General features: G+C 37.6%; 1 protein-coding gene across 2 annotated transcripts in view; it reads left to right on the forward strand.

Moving 5' to 3' along the window:
- Positions 1-20,746, forward strand: part of SV2C (synaptic vesicle glycoprotein 2C) — a 105,690-nt gene that overhangs the window by 168 nt on the left and 84,776 nt on the right. Inside the window, exon 1 of one of the 2 annotated variants that reach the window (XM_030969165.1) lies at positions 13,495-13,541. The exons of the other annotated variant lie outside the window; for it this stretch is intronic. The gene's annotated coding sequence lies outside the window, so the exon portion shown is untranslated. Of the gene's footprint in view, positions 1-13,494; positions 13,542-20,746 lie in introns of those variants that run through there. 2 annotated transcript variants of the gene reach the window in all.

Below are 20,746 nucleotides of genomic sequence, written 5' to 3' on the forward strand. Positions count from 1 at the left end.
GGAGAGCAACTTTTCCGGTTTTTCTTTTTTTTGCATGCTTGACTTCAACTTCTTCACGGGACTTACAGGGGTCTTGCTTGCCGGGGACGGGGTAGAGCTCTCTTCGGGGCAGGTCGGGCGCTAGACGGCAGCGCGGGGTTCCCTCTCATCTCCGCGGGGAGCGTGGTGAGCGCTCTGTGCTCGGCTGCTGCTCACTCCAGCTCTACACAGATCTCGGTCTTTGCACAGAGAGAGCAGGTTACACAGATCCGAGGAGCCATGAGCGCCTAATCTTCGCTTTAGAATCTGGCTTCTTAAAGCTGAAACTTTTGCACGCTAGGGGAGCAAAAACCAGTGGTGTCGAGGTTCACAGGCTCCAGATGTTTGAGGAATACAAGTTTGCAGATGTCGTAAGGATGGCGAGGAAAACCGAAGGTGCAGAAAGGTTGTCAATTCCACTTCCTCAGGGGACCGACACTTTCCAAGATCTGTTAAGGAGGGGACAAGCGGCATTTCAGACCTTGCAACAGAAAAGGAAGGGGGGGGACTGGATAAAGCAAACAGAATAACCAATTCAAGTGGTTTTGAGAACAGTGTTGCTTTTGTCACTATAGATTTCCTTCAAGAACTATCGCTCACATTGACTGTGTTGAGAAAACAGTTTGGCATTTGTGACCCGTAAGGTGCAGGGAGGGATTTCCTTCCCTGCAGCTTCAGGAAAGGAGTTCTCCCAAACATACTAAGTCCTGTTTTGCAGGGGGCTTTAGGTATTTAGGTCCCGAGACGATTCTGACGTGTGGAGAGGAGAGAACAGAGAAGTCACAATGATGAAAAGTATAGCCCAAGTCCTAGGGTTAGGAAGAGCCATTGGATGGTGAGACTTTTTGAGGCAACACGCATCTAATTTAAAGAGTATTGCAGGGTAGAAGAGCCTGAGGAATTAGAAGAGGCATAGGAGCAGGCCTGGCAGTCCTGAGTGGAGGCGGGACACCCCAGGGCTGGAGGGCTGGGTGATGTGGGTAATTGAATGTGTAGGATCTCTGATTAGGCTTAGGGGCCTAATCCTGCAAAACACTGTGGGTGCAGTGAGAGTAGGGGACGAGGGTGGGAGCTGAGTCATCCTGGCTGGGGTGGGCACGGCACATCTGTACAGAAGGGAGGGGGCTGAGGAGAGAAGAGAAAGATGAAGAAGAAGCATATAAAGATAGGTGGGGAGGAGGGAAGCTGTCTCATCGAAAGATGCTGAGATCACCCAGGCTCCTCTGTGATTGATAGTATCCTGCTCTCCTTTCTGTAAAGGGTTAGGACGCTGCTGAGTGTATCTCTGATGGAGAGGGGGATGGATTGCAGAGGGTAGTACAACACAAGGGAAACCTACTCAGACAAACACACTTGGTACTGCTGGTACTTGGGCTGCATTGCACTGCAGTGCAGGGAGCTAACAGGAACTTCTGCCTTAGGAGAGAGAGGGAGCTGCTGAATTCATCTGTAAAGGTGGCACAAACTATGCCAAAAATTACTGCTTCTCAAGGGAATTGCAGATAGAGCTGGAAGTGGAGCTGTAAGGAGATACTGGAAGGATTTTCCTCATGAATTCACAATAAGCCACAAAGGGTTTCAGGAAAAAAACTCCCAACATACAAGCCAAATGAAGGTCTCTGATTGGATTAATTGTAAATAGTATATTTCTATTGGAAGTTTTCCTCCAAGTTCTCTAGGTGAAAGGGTCCTATTTTAACTGTGTCGCATATCCTCCAAAATAGAAATTTTAATTCTTTTTTTTTTCCTGGGTTGAGTTCCCTGTGGGAATGAAAACAACAATTTCACCATCTTGTAAAATGTTTGGTTTTCCCTGTAACTGTTCATTTATTCAGTATTGTCCTGAATACTGAAAGCAGCATGGTAAACAAAACCCCATTCCTTCTCTCTCACCTAGGCATTTTCTACAATTTCCCTGAATGATGGCTTACTATTTTAGTGTTTTGTTGTTTTTTTTTTTTTTGTTTGGGATTTTTTTGTTCCTTTTTTTTTTTTTGTTTCAGTTTGGTATTTTTAAATCTGTTTCCTTAATATGGGAGCAAGAAGTATCACTTTTCTATATTCCAAAGAAATGAAGAATTTGACAAAATAGTCACAGTAAGTTCCAAGTGGACTTTTACTTTTATTTGGAGGAAAACTTTGCATAGGCCAAATACAGAGAAAAAGACAGTCAATTAAAATTATTGATTCATGTCGAGCCTCCAAACATCTTGAATTGATACTCGAGGAAAAAGAAAAAACAATAATTTGTTTACAATGTCTGTATTTCTAAAGCTGTATTCCTATGGTGTTTCAACAAAAATGACCCTGAATATCAGTAGCACTGACTAAATACAGAGTTTCTTTGATGGCAATTTGATGTTAAATTATGCGTCATTGCTTTCGGGAAAAATGGATTTAAATTTGACCAAATGAAATCAAACCAAATGTTTTCTCATTATATATCTGAGAAATCTAATATCTTTTCAAAAATAATAAGGCAAAGGTGTTAGGTTTTTTTCTAAGTTCAGAGCAACACGCAAGGAAAGATACTTGCGAAAAACAAAAAAGAAATACTAAAAAATGTTATGTTTACAAAACATGGCGTTACCTCAGGTGACAATGTGAAATCTGTAATTGAATATATATATACCTGGGAATGTAAACTTGTGTAAATTACTTGAACAGTGGTAGATTTCAAATTGGCTTTTTGAAATGTGTGTTTCAAAGCGCAGGTGACAAAAGTTTATCCACAGTGGTCCTGATTATTCTGTTAAATCAGTGTGATTTGAATTGTAGGTGTCAGTGCGAAATAGAATGCATCCAGCTATATAATTATCTAGGGTTTTGGTTAGTTGTGTTTTCTCTTTTTCTTTTCTTTGTTGTTGCTTTGTTTGTTTGTGGTTCTTTTTCTTGCATGAAAGTAGTATTAATAAAAATATTTCACATTCTCAATATTATAAAAGTTGTTTCAGCATCACAGGCAGATTACTTGGACTGTATGTTGTTGTGAATCTTTGCAACCCATATGCACCACAGGATGCATATCAATGCATGTTTAAACAAAAGCTCATCAATTAGATTAAATGTGTTTGCAAACCTGTGATAGGGAACTCACAGCTGCTGCCACTGCTTTCATATGATGTAGTGCATAACATTTTCCTATTAAAACAGAATGGAGTCCTTTGTAAAATGACTCGGAGAACTAGTTTTACAGCTTTTCTTCTTTTAAGTGTTTGTAAGCAATATAAAGGGAAAAAAAATTGAAATTGTGCTCAAAGTATTGACATTGCAAAGAAAAAGGTAGTTAAATTTTCCTTTTAACTTATTAAACTTCCTCAGTTTTAAATTAAACATTATGTATTCTCTAGTATCTTTGTTGCAAAACACGGTGGGCCTCTTTTTCCATAAAGCAGTGGTTGATAATTTTCATTATCAACCTTTAATTCTTCTTTGATTTCCTATATTGCTACACAGTTCATCTAGAGACATTCTAAACATACAGAGTACATATTCTCTTGTAAATACGTATGTTTCAGGTCAGTTATCTATTAGCCAGGTTTGTTTTCAAATTACCATTTTTATGTCAGCAAGAGATAAATAAGTGTGCATGAAATATAATCAAATGTAAGTTTCTTTAGTGTGATTATTATTGAGACATTTGTCCTCTTGTAAAAAAAAACCAAAAACAAATGGAGGAAAGCAACATCAAGCTCAATCCTTCCTTCTCTGTGGTTCCAACTCTCAGTCATTTTCTCATCCAGAGAGGCTAATAAAAGTTTAAATGTTGCATACACAACAAACAAAATCGCTTAAAGATGTAATGCAGTGTAATTCACTGTAATAATACTAAGATACCGTTAGCATCCTTTCATTTTTGAGACTGAATTCTTACCTCTGTTTGTCTGTATTTCTGCTGACTGACTGCTGACAGTAAAGACTTGATATGCCTTAACAAAACATGAGACTTTCACAATTATGTGGAGATTCCATCCAAATATTTCTAACTGGACTGAAGATGCACCATATTAAAAATACAAACGACACCTACCACATAATTTATCTGCTTCAGCACACAAGGCATATAGCTTTATATTGATCTGGGACTCGTAAAAACATGGTGCTGCTGCAGCTTCATGTTTCCTTGCCAGCCGCAAGATTTTTTTTTTTAAGATAAAGCAGCATCCCTGTAGCTGGCTCTCTCTTTCACTGCAGGTTATTTCTGTGGTCATGGCTGCATAAGCCTAGTTATGTGCTTTGTTTTAGAGTGGAAGTCTGCGTCTCACAAGCAGGTCTTGATTTTTGATAGAAAATCCATGTTACAATGTATACCGTTCCTAGCAGCATTAAAGCATCTTGCAGGATTTTTCCCCTTTAATGATCACATGAGGGTTTGTGTAGGAAAAAGCTTCATGAGATGCATTATGGAAAATAATTATTTAATCACTATTTTACCATTTAACCATGGTAACTCTGGAATGGAGAGATGACTTTATTCACAGCACCTCAAAGGGCCTCCGTATCTTTAGCTGACACCATTTTCCTTCTGTATGGAGATGGAGGATAAAATTTGCTGTCTGTAAGCATAGCAGTGCTTATCCCAAGATGTCTTTGCAAAATGTATTCTACCATCCCCACCTCACTTAACCACAGAGGGTTTTGCTTTTATCTGGCAATCACAGCTGTTGCTGCAGCCTTACAAACAGTGGTTCCCTGTACTGTTCCTAAGGCTGAGAAATTAATGACTTCTTGGACCAGAACTGTCTATGGGCCAGCAGCATGTTCTGGTGGCCAAGAAGGCCAGTAGCATCCTGGGGGGCATTAGGAAGACCATTTGCAGCAGGTCATGGAAGGTGATCCTGACCCTGTACTCAGCCCTAGCAAGGTCTCCCCAGGAGTGCTGTGTCCAGTTCTGGACTCAGGACCAAAGAGACATGGAGCTCCTAGGTTGAGTTCAGTGGAGGGTGACAAAGTTGATGAGGGGACAGTGGCATCTCTTTTACAGAAGAAAGGCTGAGTGAGTTAGGCATGCGCAGTCTTAGAAGAGACAAGTGAGAGGGAACTCATTGATGTATGCAAGTATTTGAAGGGAGGGTACCAAGAGGATGGACTAGGCTGTTCTTAGGGGTGCCAAGCAATAGAACAAGAGGCAATGGGCAGACACTGATGCCCCACAAGTTCCACCTGAGCATGAAAAAGAATTTTGTTGTGCAGGTGACCTTGCACTGGAACAGATTGCTCAGAGAGGTTGTGGAGCCTCCCTCACTGGAGATAATCCAGAACCGTCTGGATGCAATCCTGTGCCATGAGTTCTGTGACAACCTAGCTTATGCAGGGAGGTTAGACAAGGTGACCCACTGTGGTCCCTCCCAGTCTGACCCATTCCTGTGTTTTTGTGATTTCATTCTGTGTAAGCATATGTATGCCCAATATATTAGGCATACATTTTACAGGTTTTACCGTTATAATTTTTTTTTTAAGCTAGACTGATTGGTGTGTTTCATGTTTTCCGCTCAGGCTCATTTGATTTTAATATTCACCTGAAATACAGTAGGTGAAGGTAACAAAGGTTACCATTTGATGTCTTGTTCTCCTATTTTTCATAGGAGAAATCCTATTTTTCCTATCAGCATATAGTTGTGCAGTTGCTGTTGCCTTTTCTTTTGGGCAAAATTCTTGGTGACTAGATACTGCTTCTTGTGAGCAGAACTCACAGACTCTCTTCATGACTAGCTGGTGGACAGTCTGCCACTGACACTGCATTCACTTATCCTTTTAACTCTTTCTCAGTCTACGAGCAGTGCCATACTTTCAGACAACTCAACCATTACTTCTTTCATTAAATAAATCAAACTCTGGAAACCGAGAGAGTACCAGACAAAAACACCCTTAGTGATGTAAGACATATAACTAACAAATTTTTTACTGTGCCTGGAAATTGTTTAGGGGTGATCTGTTAAGCGGAGAAAAAAAAGGAGTACTAAGGCTCGTGGGAGTCTCTGCTATGCAGATGTAATCTGCTCTTTCCCTTGGTATGCCATCTCATCACTGGCTGCAGTATACTGCAGACATAATGAAGATGTTTAAAATAGCTAGTTTCTGTGGCAGTTTGGTACACCAATACGATGCTCTGAATGAACCACAAATGTAGTTCTTGAGATTATCCTACAGTGTGGATCATGATGCGGATAGATTGTCCTCATTCAAAAGTAATTAATTTAAAACTTACAGGAAGGTTTCTGCACAACACTACTGCAGTGCAAAAGCATCATTGAATAATGTACATTTAAATGTACTCCTTGAAATTATTTAATCCAGTCTGCTTCTTAAAGGCGGGGGCAATTTTATAGTTAGATTAGTTTGCTCAGAGCCTTTCACAACCAAAGTTTAAATATCTCCAGGGATGGGGACCTCAAGGCTTCTCTGTGTAACCATTCCCATGCTTCACTGGCTCATTATGAGGACTTTCTTCCTTATAACAATGTATTGGTAAGGGGGGCAAAATTGGACCTACTAATCTAACCACATCTTGACAAACAGAGGGGAATGTTGCCTCAGGTAAAACTGTTGTTAATGCACTCCAGAATGTGGTTATCCTTCATTTGCAGAGGGTACATGGTGCTGTACGGCAGTGTAAGTCAAAATGGGGTCTCTTTGCTCAAAGACTGATGTTAGTACAGAGGACCTGATTTTTCTTGGAGAAAACATATCTTATTCTCTCTTAGAAAGATGTTACTGTGTGTGATTTTTCTTGTATGGAATTCTACAAAAAATATTTTGAGACATGGCTACCTACGAACAGCATGGAGATAAATGTCCCATTGAGCTATCAAATATTATGTAATGGCTCAAGTGTCAGTTGACAAAGATATTCTACACAGGTGGCTTCTCCTCAGCTGTGAGAGCAGGGACACCTATTGCATATTCACATATAAGGACTAGTTTAGATGCCAGAAAATCTCACTGTAATTCAAATGTGGTTAATGCAATTGCATTCAATGGGAATTTGGCTTAGAGTCTGTCAATATAGAGGTCTGTTGGAGGGGAAGGGCTAAAAAGTAATTGATCTTTTTTTCTCTGTGATTATCTTCCCTCTGATTTTAAATAGTCCTAGCTATACTGATCAATAAATAAGCACTTGGCTAGAAAATTTGTAACCTTCTAAGATTCCAAGTATTCAGTGGTATCTAAATCTTGTATTTAGATAGAACCTATATGGTCAGCCTTGGCAGATATTGTCATGTTCATTAGCATAGAATATTTTGTGTGGGTGTGTTTGTCAGTACCATAAACAAAAGAAATCACATCCATTTGTTGGGTGTATAACTACCTTATAAAACCTTATAAAGGTTATAAAGGCATAACTTCACCCTTAAAGAGAAAAGATGTATTTTCTCTATGTATGTTTTAATCCTTTTGTGGACACTATATTTACCTGCTGAGGACACGATCCCTATGGGCAACAGCAAGTATACACTTACAACTTCATTCTTTGCTGCTCTAAACTAGCAAATGGATTCTTAAATTGAACATATTTCATAGGGTTTCCCAAGTTGGGTAGGCCAAGACTGTTGCAGCAAAAATTCAACCCACTTGTTGAGAAAACTGAAAAGCCTTTTATGTTAGTCTTTGATAATTTCTTTGGTCCATTCAGCTGGAATATTAATTCCTTTCCGGTGCTCTCCTTGCCTTCAAATGAACTGAAAAAGAAAACAAACAAACAAGAATGTGGACATGGAGAAGTGAGTATGCTTTTCCTAAAAACATATAAAGATGGTATAAGTGTTAGACCCTAATGGAAACAGCTAGCATTGGTCTGCTTAAATGCACTAAAATTTATTCAACTTCTGTTTCTTGAAGTTTAATGCCATATTCACTTCACATCTGAACTTGGGAGAATCTAAGTCTTTATTAATTATAAATGTCCTAAAAACTTTACTTGCTACAGGATCTTGAGGATATGAGCTATCTTCTGTTCCATAAATGTACTCCTTAAACTCTGAATATCTCCATAGATATATGTAGGCCCATATTTACAAAAAATTCTTATTAGGAGATATATTCCAGTTGAATTCAGTAGATACCTGTATTAAAAATAATTAAGGGATCAGTCCTTGTACACCTGAACAGCCAATCACAAACTCAGAAAGGTTAAAAGATAATACAATCAGTGTGGTTCTATGTCTTTGCTCAGAAAAACTAGAAGGCAGGGAAGGTAAAAAAGCCTCTAGCCAACCGGTCAAACACATTTTAAGAATCAGATGTTTAGAAAATAGGTGTTAATTAGATAAAAGTAGGTGTTATCAAAGACCATTATTTATTAGGTCCTATATTGAACAGAGCAAAGCTTGCTCCTTAAGGATTTTAGCAGCTAAAATCCAAATTAATAAAATACAAATATCCCATAAGGTATTTGCTGGAGCTGTGGCTTGGCTATCCACTGTCTGCCCATGACCCTGTCTCTTGATGAAGATGGTAGCTGTTCAAGATGTGGCACTACTCTTTAATAGTCTGGAAGCAGCCATAAGGCTTTAGTCCTGGACACCTTACCTCCTCAAGGCAGTTTTGTGTGGAGCTTTGCTTGTTTTGTACGAACTTCATCAGGAACAAGGAGAGTCCTGTAAATTCTCTTTCAGTTCACATTTGTTAAATGGTCTTAAAAAAACCTTTTTTCTGTTGTAAAATAGCATTACAGTGTTGATTATGAATCTGGAACAACTGACTATAAGCATTAAAAAAATACCACTGAGTATTGCTCTGACACATCTTTTGACTAAAGTGACCTAGGGACAATTCAAGAGTAACCCATTCAGGGTGGTTTTCTCTACTACATATAAGTCATTGCTTGGCCTATCAGTTGCTTTAGAAAGTATCAGTGGACTTCAATTTTTGAAAATTTAGAAAATAAATGTCTTTCAGATCCCCAGCTGGGATTGAAATTCATTACCTGTGAGTAATAGTTATTTCTCATACCTGGCTCACCCTTTTGCTTAGGAAGATGACTGAATTGCCTCCTGGATGTTGTTTTTGCTCCACATAGCACGAAAAACTTCAAATGTTACTTACAATTTTTCTCCTGATTTTAAATGTCTCAGTTCAATTTCAACTATAATTTCATGACAGAAAACTACCAGAACTCACAAAATTGATTTAAGTTCTTTTTTCTGTCTTTAACAAATATTTATCATTCATGTGGTCATGCAAAACAGTATAGAAGATTCCTTGCTGTAACCAGCTGTACAAAATTATTAAGTAGAATGTCACACTGCTGCCATTCTACTTAATCTTAGCAGATGGGGAAACTGTTTCTTTCTAGGAAATAAGTAATTTTTCTCAGAAGAACAAATTTTCACTGGAGAAATTACTTGCTAATTTCTGTATTATAGTAACAAATAAGCATGATGACTGTCAGCTCTGTAGTCGAAAGCAAGAAAATAAATTTTCCACTACTTGGGAAACTATTGCAAACCAACTTCTTTCAATATATTTACTGCTCTCTAAAGTAGTTTTTACTCATAGAAATCACCAAAGAGTCATTTTATTGTGCATACTGGCTGAAATATGAGGAACTCAAGGGTATTACCTGAAGTGTGGTAACATTCCACTTTGATGTTTTAGGGGATGTTGTGGTAAAGATAGAAATGAAATTTTTCCTAAATCTTCTAGGCTTCACATATGCTCACTTCAGGTACAGCATTTCAGAATAGAATTACTATAGATGCCAGCAAGTGAAGAAACACAAAATCCAGATAACAACCTGAATCAAAAAAATGTGTCTAGCTGAGAAATTATGTTGTTTAGTATTCTTCTGCAGTTCTTCCAAACTGTAGAAGAGCAGAATCATTTAATTCTCTGTTTATTTATGGAGATATTGTAGCATATAGTGTCAGTTCATAGCTGGCCATTATTTAGCTTTTTGGCTATTTTTCTCTTCCTAGGGAAATGTGCTTAGGAGTACACAGAAATAATTTGAATAGAAGTAACTGGACTTCATAGTAAAAAATATGTATTTCTAAGGTGGAAATAATATGTTGAATAAATCTCCTCATGTAGCTCAGAAAACGTGAAGACTGTAGTGTTTTAGGGATTTTTATCAGCCAAAGTTACTTTGGACTAGTGGTGAGATAGAAAGTTTACCTTCATTATCCAAGTTCACATATGACTGCCATAGTTAATTCTTTCCTTCTCTTCGAAATACATGAGGATTTTTGCATTCAGTGCTGAAAAGTTTTTCGTGATTGTAGGGGCATAAGAGTTTTGGCATATTTTCTTCAATATTTTTTCATATGATTAATCTTAAAAATAATGTAGTCAGATGCAATATTTAATTTAAAAAATTTCCTAGCTCTGTGTTGTACAGAAGCAGATTGTGGTAATTCAAAACACGGAAACTAATTTCTAAAAAACATCCAGTGAAGGTTTTCCCCCATATATGCACAAATATCTATTTATATGCACATAGATATGTAATGTAGCTATAATCTTCTTTTTTGCTATGGGGTTGTTCATATGAATTATTTCCTCAAGGGTATAGGTTCTTGTAGAATAAGACCACTTGGTTGATAAAGTGGAAACCTTGTGGAAAATAAGTGTTGACAGAGAAAGTGTCTGCTAGGACATGAGTAGGAAATGGAGCTCAATTATAAATTTTTTTTCCTGTCAAATGTTGATGATTCTTTACGAAGTATATCTTAAGTCCATTTTATTTGTGGTTATTGGGTAAAAATATATTTTTCGTGTTTGGGAAAAAATAGTTTTATATTGTCCCTTTTACACATGAAAAAAATGGAAGCTTTTTTTGTATATCTGTATTTCAGTATCTAGGAATAGGAGCAAGATACAGGTTCCAATACACTGCCTTCCTCCACTCCTGTGACTGGGAAAATGAACTACTGAGAGCTTAAGTATCCTTTTGTTGGCTGAACTTTATGCTAGCAATTTTCTTTAAATGATTGCTTTTGTTAAAATATTTAAATCAATTTTATTTAATATTTTAAAATAATGGAAGCATTAATTTGGTAATGTATTCTGTTTCTGATATTTTAGTAATGTGGCTTTTTAATTGGGAAGCTATTTTTAATAAATAAATTTTCCTAAGAAAATGTACAGCATAAATGGAATAGATTTGATTCAAAAGGAACAGTTACCGTACTTCCTGAGGGCTCTGTAAACATGTAGAAGCTTTTTAAAAAATCTATTAAAATACTATTAAGAAAACCTGTTATCTGCTGGTCTACGAGTGCTACAACAGCAGAGAATGAAAGGCTTATGTGTCGCTCTGGGTGTGAACCACTGAAAGATGAAGAGAGGCCAGGAGTGCACCTGCAACGGACAGAGAAGATGCACTGATACAAATTCCTGTGAAATTTTGGGTTAAATTAAGAACTTCCTTAAAGGGGAAGTCCCTTGCTCTGGGGGAGCAAACACTGAATGTTGATTCAGCTATACAATCTACAAAACTGTTTTCAGTGAAAGCTGATGCACACATATTCAAGGAATTGAGCACTTAATATTACCTATATCCTGAGGCCACCACAATGTGATACTTTTTAAAAGCTGATTGTAAACTATAATCAATAACTAATTGGCTGATAAAGTAAAAATTTCTCTTCTAAAATTGCTTTTCTAATTAAATGTAAAAATTTATGACATCCAAGTATTCTTCTATTTTTCCCTAGAAAAAGAAAATTATTTTTAGACCATAGCTGCTATGGTATACTGGGTCTTAATTTGGACTTTATGTGCTGTTCATTTTGCCTGTTTTGGACATATACCTCTACACACACAAGTGTGTTGGTTGTTTTTTATGCTCTCTTCAGACTCCCTGGCCCCAGAGTATGCAGGAGACCTTCTTCAAGTGTAACACCAATTTCTTTTGTTAGTCAGCTGGTGCTGGTTGCATGCAGATAATTTTCTGCCTTTGAACCAAAAATATTACCTGATTTGAGTCATCCAGGGACCCCACTGTGGGTGGATAAGAAGGGTCTTACTGTTTCTTTCTGATGAAATAAAAGTGATAATTATAGGCCAAGTCAGAAGAGGAGAAAAATCAAAATGCTTCTAAATGCCTATTAGTAACGTAGAACATTTAAATTATGCATGAGGGAGCATAAGGGTGTATTAGAATCACTGAAGAGTGCAAATAGTGTCCTTTAACATGCTCTGTGAGTGTATTTGAGGTGCTGATAACGGTATGATCCCCTTGTCAAGGGATGTTATTGATGTGGCATTGCTTCTCTGTGTGACTGATAGTAGCAATATCTTCAGTTAAACAAAAAGCACTTGTGAACATGGAACCACTATGCAGGCTTCTGTTCTTGATTATCTGCTGAAGGGTCATGACTGGTTCTGTTTGAGGGCAATATCAGTAAAGACCCAGAGTGGAAAATGGGGATAATGATTAATCAGATGGAAGACATAAATTCAAGGGAAATTGCTTTAGAAAACAGACAGGTCAGGATGACCTTTGCAGCGTCAGAGTCCACTGTCTAGTGAAAGATAAAACTAAGCTGTTAAACCTTAAGTAATTCTTACCTCTTGGGGAATGCATGGCTTTTAAGGATTGAACCAGTGAGGGTGGGCTCCACCTTTTAAAACATGGAAATGACATGAAAAATTAAATAAGGCTGCTGTGTACACTCTTTCCTAATGGTTTGATTTATCATATTATACTGAACCTAGGGGTGTAGAAGAAACCACAGTCAAAAATATGACTGTGTATCTCCTCTGCCTAGTTTACATTGCTGTAAAAAACAGCCGTTCCTTTTAGCAGGAACACATACAATAAGGTGGAGGTATTTTAAAATTATTAAGCAACTATTACTGATTTTGACTTCCCCCCCCCCAATGTTTTTATCCCAGTTCCTTTTAATGAAAACCCTTTTAATGTGAATCAAGAAATTAATACATTTAATCTCAGCAGCTGGCAGAGGTAGTATGTTACACCCCCTTCAGAACTGTGTGGTTAACAGTTTTTCTTGGTCTGCTCCATACCAAAGACTCAACAGATTTAAGACTTTTGACACCACCTGCTCCAGAAGATGTCCAATGACTCCCAGTCCCCTCTGTATGTTTGAGAGAAGATAATGCTTTGATATGTATCTAATATGCTACTTGAATGGCAGCACAGGAAATCAAGCCCACAGCTCCTGAGCGCAGCAGTGCCACAGAGATTCTGTTGCTTCAGCCTTTGTCCTTTCAAGGGTTTCTTTCAATGACATTTTTCTATCTGAATATTCAGTCATAATATAAAAATGCTGAAGTGCTATAAATTCATAAGCCTGGTTAATGCTAAAAGTTGTGCAGAATTTTGAATTGTTTCTCATGTGTTTTCAGCACACACTTCTAGCAAACTACTGAAGATAATTGTTCTATAAAAGGTGATGCGTCATTGCCAATCACCCTGGCTTCAGTGTGAGTGTGTTAATTTATTGCAATCCAGTCTAAAACATTCATCCTTAATGTTCCTTGCAAACACTCTTTTCAGACTTTAAGGGTGTGCTGTTGCTTGATGCGGCAGAACAGAAATACGAGATCACAAATAGGTAAGAGATGCTAAAAAGTGCAGCTCAGTGTGTGAAGTGCAGTGTGCTCCCCTGTCTTGCCAGAAAGGAGAACTGAGAATGTGTGTTGTAGTGCGTAAATATGGGTTTGTAGACTGCACTTGCTACATAAGTCAAAAGTAAGGTTTCTAACTGGCCATTCTGGTAACAGCTGTGGTCAGAGATTGCTAATGAAAAATACTGCCATGTTGGGTTTTTTGGCTATTCCTGCTGCTCTTCCAGGTTATAGTTTTGGTCCCAAGAGACTTTATAATTTTGAGTACACCATCCTCTATGGATAAAGCTGCTTTCAAATTTACAGTGTCTAGGGTCTAGAGATGCCTTCAGCATTATCAGTAGAGAGGTGGACCTGTGTATATAGAATTTTAGCCTGCTGTCTGTAGCTTTACTGTCTACTTTTAGTGAAGTTTCATGGTCCTAAGGGTAGTCTGCAAATCAGGAATATGACCTTGTTTTCTGTGACGATGCTGAGTGTCCCAACAGACTTGGTTTGCCCTGTGAGTCTCACTGGGACCCCTCACACAAGCACCTTCGGCCTGCTGGTTCAGGACCTTTGGCTGAGACCAGGCTTTGGCCCTCAGGAGAGTGGCCAAGGAGCAGCAACCATGAGACTGCCCCAGGAGAGAAGGCAGGGCAGGAGATGAGGGAGACCACAGTGTGGGCAGGGCAGTGCTGTCATGATGGAATATTGTCCTGAGGCAGAGCATGGTGAGAGCAACAGTTTTCATCAAGTGTCTGGTGCTCGTCAGACAGAGTAGGGCAGTGTTGTGTCCATCATCTGTGTCAGGCAAGTCCAGTCTGAGATTCAGGAACAGCAGGGAATAGGAGACAGATGGAGCTATATAGTGCAGCTACAGGGAAGCTCAGGCAGACCTGGGGTGGCCAAGTCTGAGCTTAAGAGGGAACTTGAGCCCATGGCAGAGCATCTGGTGTACTGGAAGGGGTACTGGGTGAGGCAGGGCTGGATAAAATCTTAATGAGGGACTAGGAGCCCTGACAGCCAATTAAAACTCTACAAGAGCAGAAGCACAATCAGTTTCAAAGCAGGGAACTTCAGGAATACGGTAAACTTCACTGCTGAATGTCAAAACATTTTAAGAACCAGACTAAAAATTAGGCTAAGAATAAGGTGGAATACTGAGGATCTCAGTGAATCAGAGAATTGTTCATGTCTATAAAGCACAAAGATTACCAGGTGGCATTCTGCTTTAAAATAAAATAGAGATGGTTTGTATGACAGAATTTATTTCTGGGATGTTTCAGCTCACCACACCTTTCTGCTGTGCAAATTCAAACATAGGGAACAGAACATTTTTTTTCAAATTTCAAGTAGGTTGTTTTCAAAATAAGCTGCAGAAAGCTTACCAAAATTGAAAAAAAAAATTACCAGCTTTTCTATCTTCATTTTGTGGCCTTTATTTTGTGCCTTTAATGGCAGAGCACTGTGTTTATTCAGTTGTGCCATCCATCTCTACATATTCTACCCAAGGGAAGAAAGCCACACTGTGGTTGTGCTCAGATTGCGTAATGTACTCTGAGATACAGATAAATCCCATTTTGTTAGAAGTCTAAGTTACTGAATCTGAAAAGCTTGTGTCTGCTGCATTTTCAGTACAGACTTTTCATCTGTCCATTATATTAGTCTCTTTTCATGGTTCCTTCTCACATATGTTACCAAGTCCACAAAATAAAGGCTTATGGAGTTCACAGAATGAAGTAGTGGTGTAAAATATAAGCTGCTAAAGTATTATATTGGTGATTTAATGGGACCCATAAACCTACAGGCACTTTGATTCATTTACTTGAAGTTTTCTTACACCTGCATGTGCTAAGGCATGTATGCACTCTGCAACCTGCAATAATAGTGTGATTCAGGATAAAAAACTGAAGATGTGTAGTCAGCACACAATGCAGTTTGAATCTGGCTAAAAGATGAGTTTATGCTAAGCACTACAAAGTTTGTTTTTCTCAGTGTGGCATAAAATGAGGTAAACAATTTGCACAATTGTAAGTCAGTGCAGCCTTAAGTAAAATGCATTTGGGTTTTTAGCAGCACCATTTGTGTTTAGGGAGCATTGAGCAGTCATGATTTCCTTTCTTACCTAGTTAAGGTCTGGTAGACAATGAGTCAGCCTTCATTGTGAAAAAGTAATTTCCACCTCAAACTGTTGCATTTCCCTACTGGGAGAGGTAAGATTTTATGAGTGTGAAGAATCACTGTTTTTAGTGCAGCAGAACTAGCATTTTATTTGAGTATCAGGTTCCATAATCTTTAATAGCTTGGGTATATCTGAAGATGAGCAATACATTACTGTGATCACAACCTTCCAGTAAAAACGCTGCATGAAGTATGGTGTAGAAAAGAGAACTAGGAAAACTCTAAAGAAACAGGATGCATTAGAAAAGATTGGTGTACATGATCTGGCATATACACAGTACAGTTTTTTTTTAGCCAAATAATTTAGTATGTATCCTGTTCTTTAGGAATAAAAGAGAAAATCTAAGGTGAAGGTAAAACCAAATCACATTGTAAAAAGAAGTCTAGGAGTCTTGGTTGTTCTTGTATACAAAAATGAGAGCAGTGTAGGATTGTAGGGTCCTTTCAAAGTACAATAATCTCTTCCTTAACCTCCTTCTTTTATGTGAGATGCCAAGATGTTTGAAGAGAGATCATAAACTTTTAATTACTTCAGAAGGAAAAATAATATATAAATTCACTTTCTACTTAAATTCACTTTCTACTTAAACTCATTGGAACTTTTTGCTATATATATATCTTATAAATATTTAGATATATTTTGAAAACACTGAAAATATCTTTTGCCTAGGCACCTCTTGTCTGCATATAATCAGGCTGCTTGTCTTACAGCTTTCTATGGATGTTTTCTTCTGTCATTCTTGATTATAGGTGAGTTCCCATATTGATGAATATCCGCAACAGAATCTGAAAGTCCTTGTTACTTTTTATGTGCAAATATATTCCTTATCAACTTTGTTATGGCCTTATTATGTGTAGTGATCTGTTCCTGACACGTACAGCTTTTACTTCTATAGTTACACAGCTTTCTGTTTTGTGTCTGTATTTTTCCGAGCTGTTTTCTCTCAGAAGTGGTAAATTTATGGAAAAACACAGTTCAAAGAGCAATGTGTTGAAATTACCAAATACAAATTTAAAAACATATTTTTATATCTGCCCATGTCAAGTTTCGCAAGTGGTCTAATTTTTTTGTGTTTAAATTGCCTCTATTTCAAAGTAGGAAAGAGAAAATTATTAAATATTCTGTGTAGTTTATCTAAGGAACTCATGTTAAAAGAAATTTTTGCCCTTTGAACATTAATAATCTATATCTATAATAATTTATTTTCTACATATCCTAATTAATTTGCATCAAGAAACATAAATGCTGTCTATTATCTAATTTTACTTTTCAAAACAGAGCAAAAATAGCAGGAACCGTGGCATTTTTTTTGCATTTCAAAATCACTAGAGATCAAGCATTTTGAATTAGAGCAAAGTCATAAAAATGTTGGCATTTTCATAGCATGTGACAGGGATGTGACAAAAATCTGATATATATTTTAAATCTATTAAACTCTCCCATCTTTGCCCAGTGCTTCTCCAAAATGAAATTTGTATAAAAACAGAAGACCATTTTCTTCTCCCATATGGGCAGTGGTTGCTTAACCAATTTTAGCTAACTGTTTGGGGGCCTAAATGGTCACCCATCTTCTAGACTCTGCTGAGGTGTCCTTTTGTCTCTCTCTAGATTACCAGACTGAGTTCGAAACCTTTTTTGTTATTCTGTGAAAGATATATTTGTATACTGACATATTCAGCAATTGATGCTTGATTTTGATTTATAAAAATAGAGCTCTTCATTTAATGTGAGAAAATAATCTTTTTTTTTTTGATCTGTCAGAATGATAGAGTAATTTGGGTGAAGAAGTAATTTGGAGGTTATCTAGTCTCAGATCTGGATTTAAATAGTTCAGAGTCTTGTCCAGTTAAGGTTTGAATACCTCCAATGCTGGGAAACCCAGTGCTCCTCTGTGTAGCCATGTAACTGGCTGGAGACTTAACATGAAGAATTTCTTCCTTAGAACTGTCTGGAACTTCTCTTGCTGCAACTTGAAACTGTTTCCTCTTTTCTTTTTGTCTTTGCCTCTGAAAAGAGCCCATCCTCATTGTATCTTTAATCTCTCATTAGATGATGAGGGATGGTGAATGGATTTCTCCTTAAGTATTCTCCTCTGAAGATCAGGTAAAAAAGACTTATTCTCCTTGTGCATCATGTGTCCCAGATCTCTAACCACACTAGTGATCCTCTCCAGACTGTGGTGATGGTGAAATACATGAAGTTGGATGTGGTAGTCAGTGTGGCCACAGGGAGGGGAAATGTTCCCTTCAACCACTGGAGAGCATTCCTCCTAAAGTGACCCAGCTGTTGTGGTGGAATATGTTCTGCATGTTATTCACCTGAATCCGTAGGGTCGTGTGCAGATTTAAGGAAGTGATTTAAATTTAAACAATGTAAATATTATTTTAATTCAAAGAATATATTCCATGTCTTAACTTTACAATTTGACCTCGCCAGATTTATGAGATACGGCAATAATAGACCTGTTACAAATAACAAAAAGTAACAGATGTTAAACATAAAGAAAAAATAATATGATCTTTGAGTGAATAGCAAAGTGACTGAAAGAGAGTATGGATGAGAAAACCAGGATGTTCAAGGACCTTTTAACATTATGCTGAGAAACCACTACTCTCCTGCTAGGGTTTATTGAGCACAGCAGCTGATTCCCCATGCAGAGGCCAACACAGAGCAGCATCAGATAAAGACAGAACTGGCGGAACTGGGAAGAGTCTTTAGACTCTCATTCTGCAGGCACAAGAATGATGTGCCCCGGCAGAAATTCAGCAGAATGAAAAACTAAATGTTTTCAGGAAGTTTTTCCCAATGGTATCTCAGTGTGTGACCCTGTATTTACTCCTAAAAAAAAAAGAATGCTTACCTCTTTTATTTCAGGAAGAAAGGAAAGACACGTAATTCCAGCTTGTAATACAGCTTGCCCTACAAGATGCCCTTCAACCTTCCCAAGTTTTCCCTAAGCTCCAGTGCTATTCTGTGGCATCTGTCAGTCTAGTATTTGTACAGTTGCTGTTTCAAAGTACCTGCACGTCACAGCTTTGTGCAAAGCAATTTCAGAAATGGCTGCTTCGGTGGTTGAGGCTTGCCCTGTTGTATTTGCAGATTTTATTCCCTGGAGAATTTCCACAGGGCATTATTTTCTTATTTTACTTCCAGGATAGATCTCCTTGGCTATTCTTCTTAGAACTTCAGTCTTGGTGTTTCTAAAATAAGTTTTTTTAATATATATCTATCCCCAGGTTTCCCTCTTCTTCCTTGTGAGTGGAATTTTTTTCTGCTTTATTTTGATCTCAGATGATTCATGACTACTGGTGGGCCTTTACTTTCAGAGAAGACTTGTCTGCTTTCTATACCGCAGCAAACATGACAATGGCAGATAAAAGACAGAAATTGCTAGTCATTGTGCTTTTGGTAGAGGGTTGTGGTTTTTTTTTCTTGCTAACATTGAGCAATGAAAACTTTCTTGTCCAACTGCTTTGTGCTGTTCCTTCATTATTGAAATGCAGGATGATGCTTTCCACTGTGATTCTGACAACTAAAAAGTACAAAATGCATTGGAAACACTGGTGATGAAAGCGAATTTTCAGGAGAAGTAGGTGTGAGAAGGGAGATAGCCCTTGGCTTCAGAGGAAACAATTTTCTTTTGCATTTTTTTCTGCTTTTAAGGCAGCCTTAAAAATGCAGAGATATGTCTGAATATGTTTGATTAAAAAGAAGTTTTTATCAATAATGAAATTTCAACTTTCCTAAGATTCGGGTAGTCATTCAGGTAATGTGGGTAGAGTATGAAATCTCACTAACTTTTATTGATGAAACTTATGTCATTCAGGTTGGATGATGTTTTATTCTTTTCAATTCTTGTTGAACAAGATGATGCATTCAGCTTGTATTGGGTGGTGTTAATCACCACCCAATACAGATCCTGGAAATAATATGTGCTTTGGGTGAATAGCAAAGTGACTGGAAGGGAGCACTTTTTCACTGAAGAGGTCCAGAGGAAGCATAGTATTCAAAGAACAAATTAAAACCACAGTGTTGGAGAACCACAGTGATCCACCTTACCTTTAAAGAAATTATTTTTTTTAGTGTTTCCCAGGTAAAAGCATATAGAAGCTTGAAGTAGACAAATAGTGATCAGATTGATTGCAAAACTGACAAAAGCAATCAAAACTGTGGTATTTATGTACTGTGAGGCAAAATGACTAGGAAGCATTAGATTTCAAAAAAATCCAAAAACCAAAAAAAAAAACCCCTAAAAACATTGGACTAACAAAATTTTCTTTGTATATGCTAATCTCTGTTTACAGTTTACTGTGGGAAAGACAGCAAGATGTCTCAAAACATGTCCTATGCTTTGTTCAGTCACCTTTTCCTAGAAAAGCAAGCTCTGGATTACATAAAAAAATGAAGGAAAGCATCATTCCACTGTAGGATCTTAACAGTTTTGTTCCTAATAATATTTTAATTTTTGTTCCTACTAATTATTTAATTAGTAGATATGGCTATTTCAGTTTTGGAACTCAGTCTAGCCTGTTAGGGGTGCATTGAACTGAGTCTAATTCTAATGAATTAGACATTGCTATTACAATCAGAGAGTAGGTAATATCAGTTTTCTCTTCAATAATTCTCTTGCTGTCAATATTGAACCTTTTTTGTAGGTCAAAAGAAAGCATGAAAAAGGCTTGATAAGAGAGGTTGGAGCATAGATGAACCTTCACTCCAGACTGTGACCTTAGGTGGAACTGTGGATCAAAGGGGTTTAGAAGACTGATAAAAAGTGAGATGAGTTAGACATGACTGTGTCAGCATTAGGATGGTGGTACTCATAAAACTTACCAGCATTGTATCACCCTTCTTCAGGATATTCTTTGAAAGATATTTAGAGCATAGAAGTAAAGCATGGAGGACTCATATAGTGGAAATATAGAGTGAAGAATGTCCCACCTCCTAACTTTGGACCTGTGATTTTTCACTCTGTCTTTCTTGGAGAATTTGTTTTTACAATATTATTGTATTTTTATCGGAGATTAT

The sequence above is a fragment of the Camarhynchus parvulus genome, chromosome Z, assembly GCF_901933205.1.
Source record: "Camarhynchus parvulus chromosome Z, STF_HiC, whole genome shotgun sequence".
Classification (NCBI taxonomy): domain Eukaryota; kingdom Metazoa; phylum Chordata; class Aves; order Passeriformes; family Thraupidae; genus Camarhynchus; species Camarhynchus parvulus.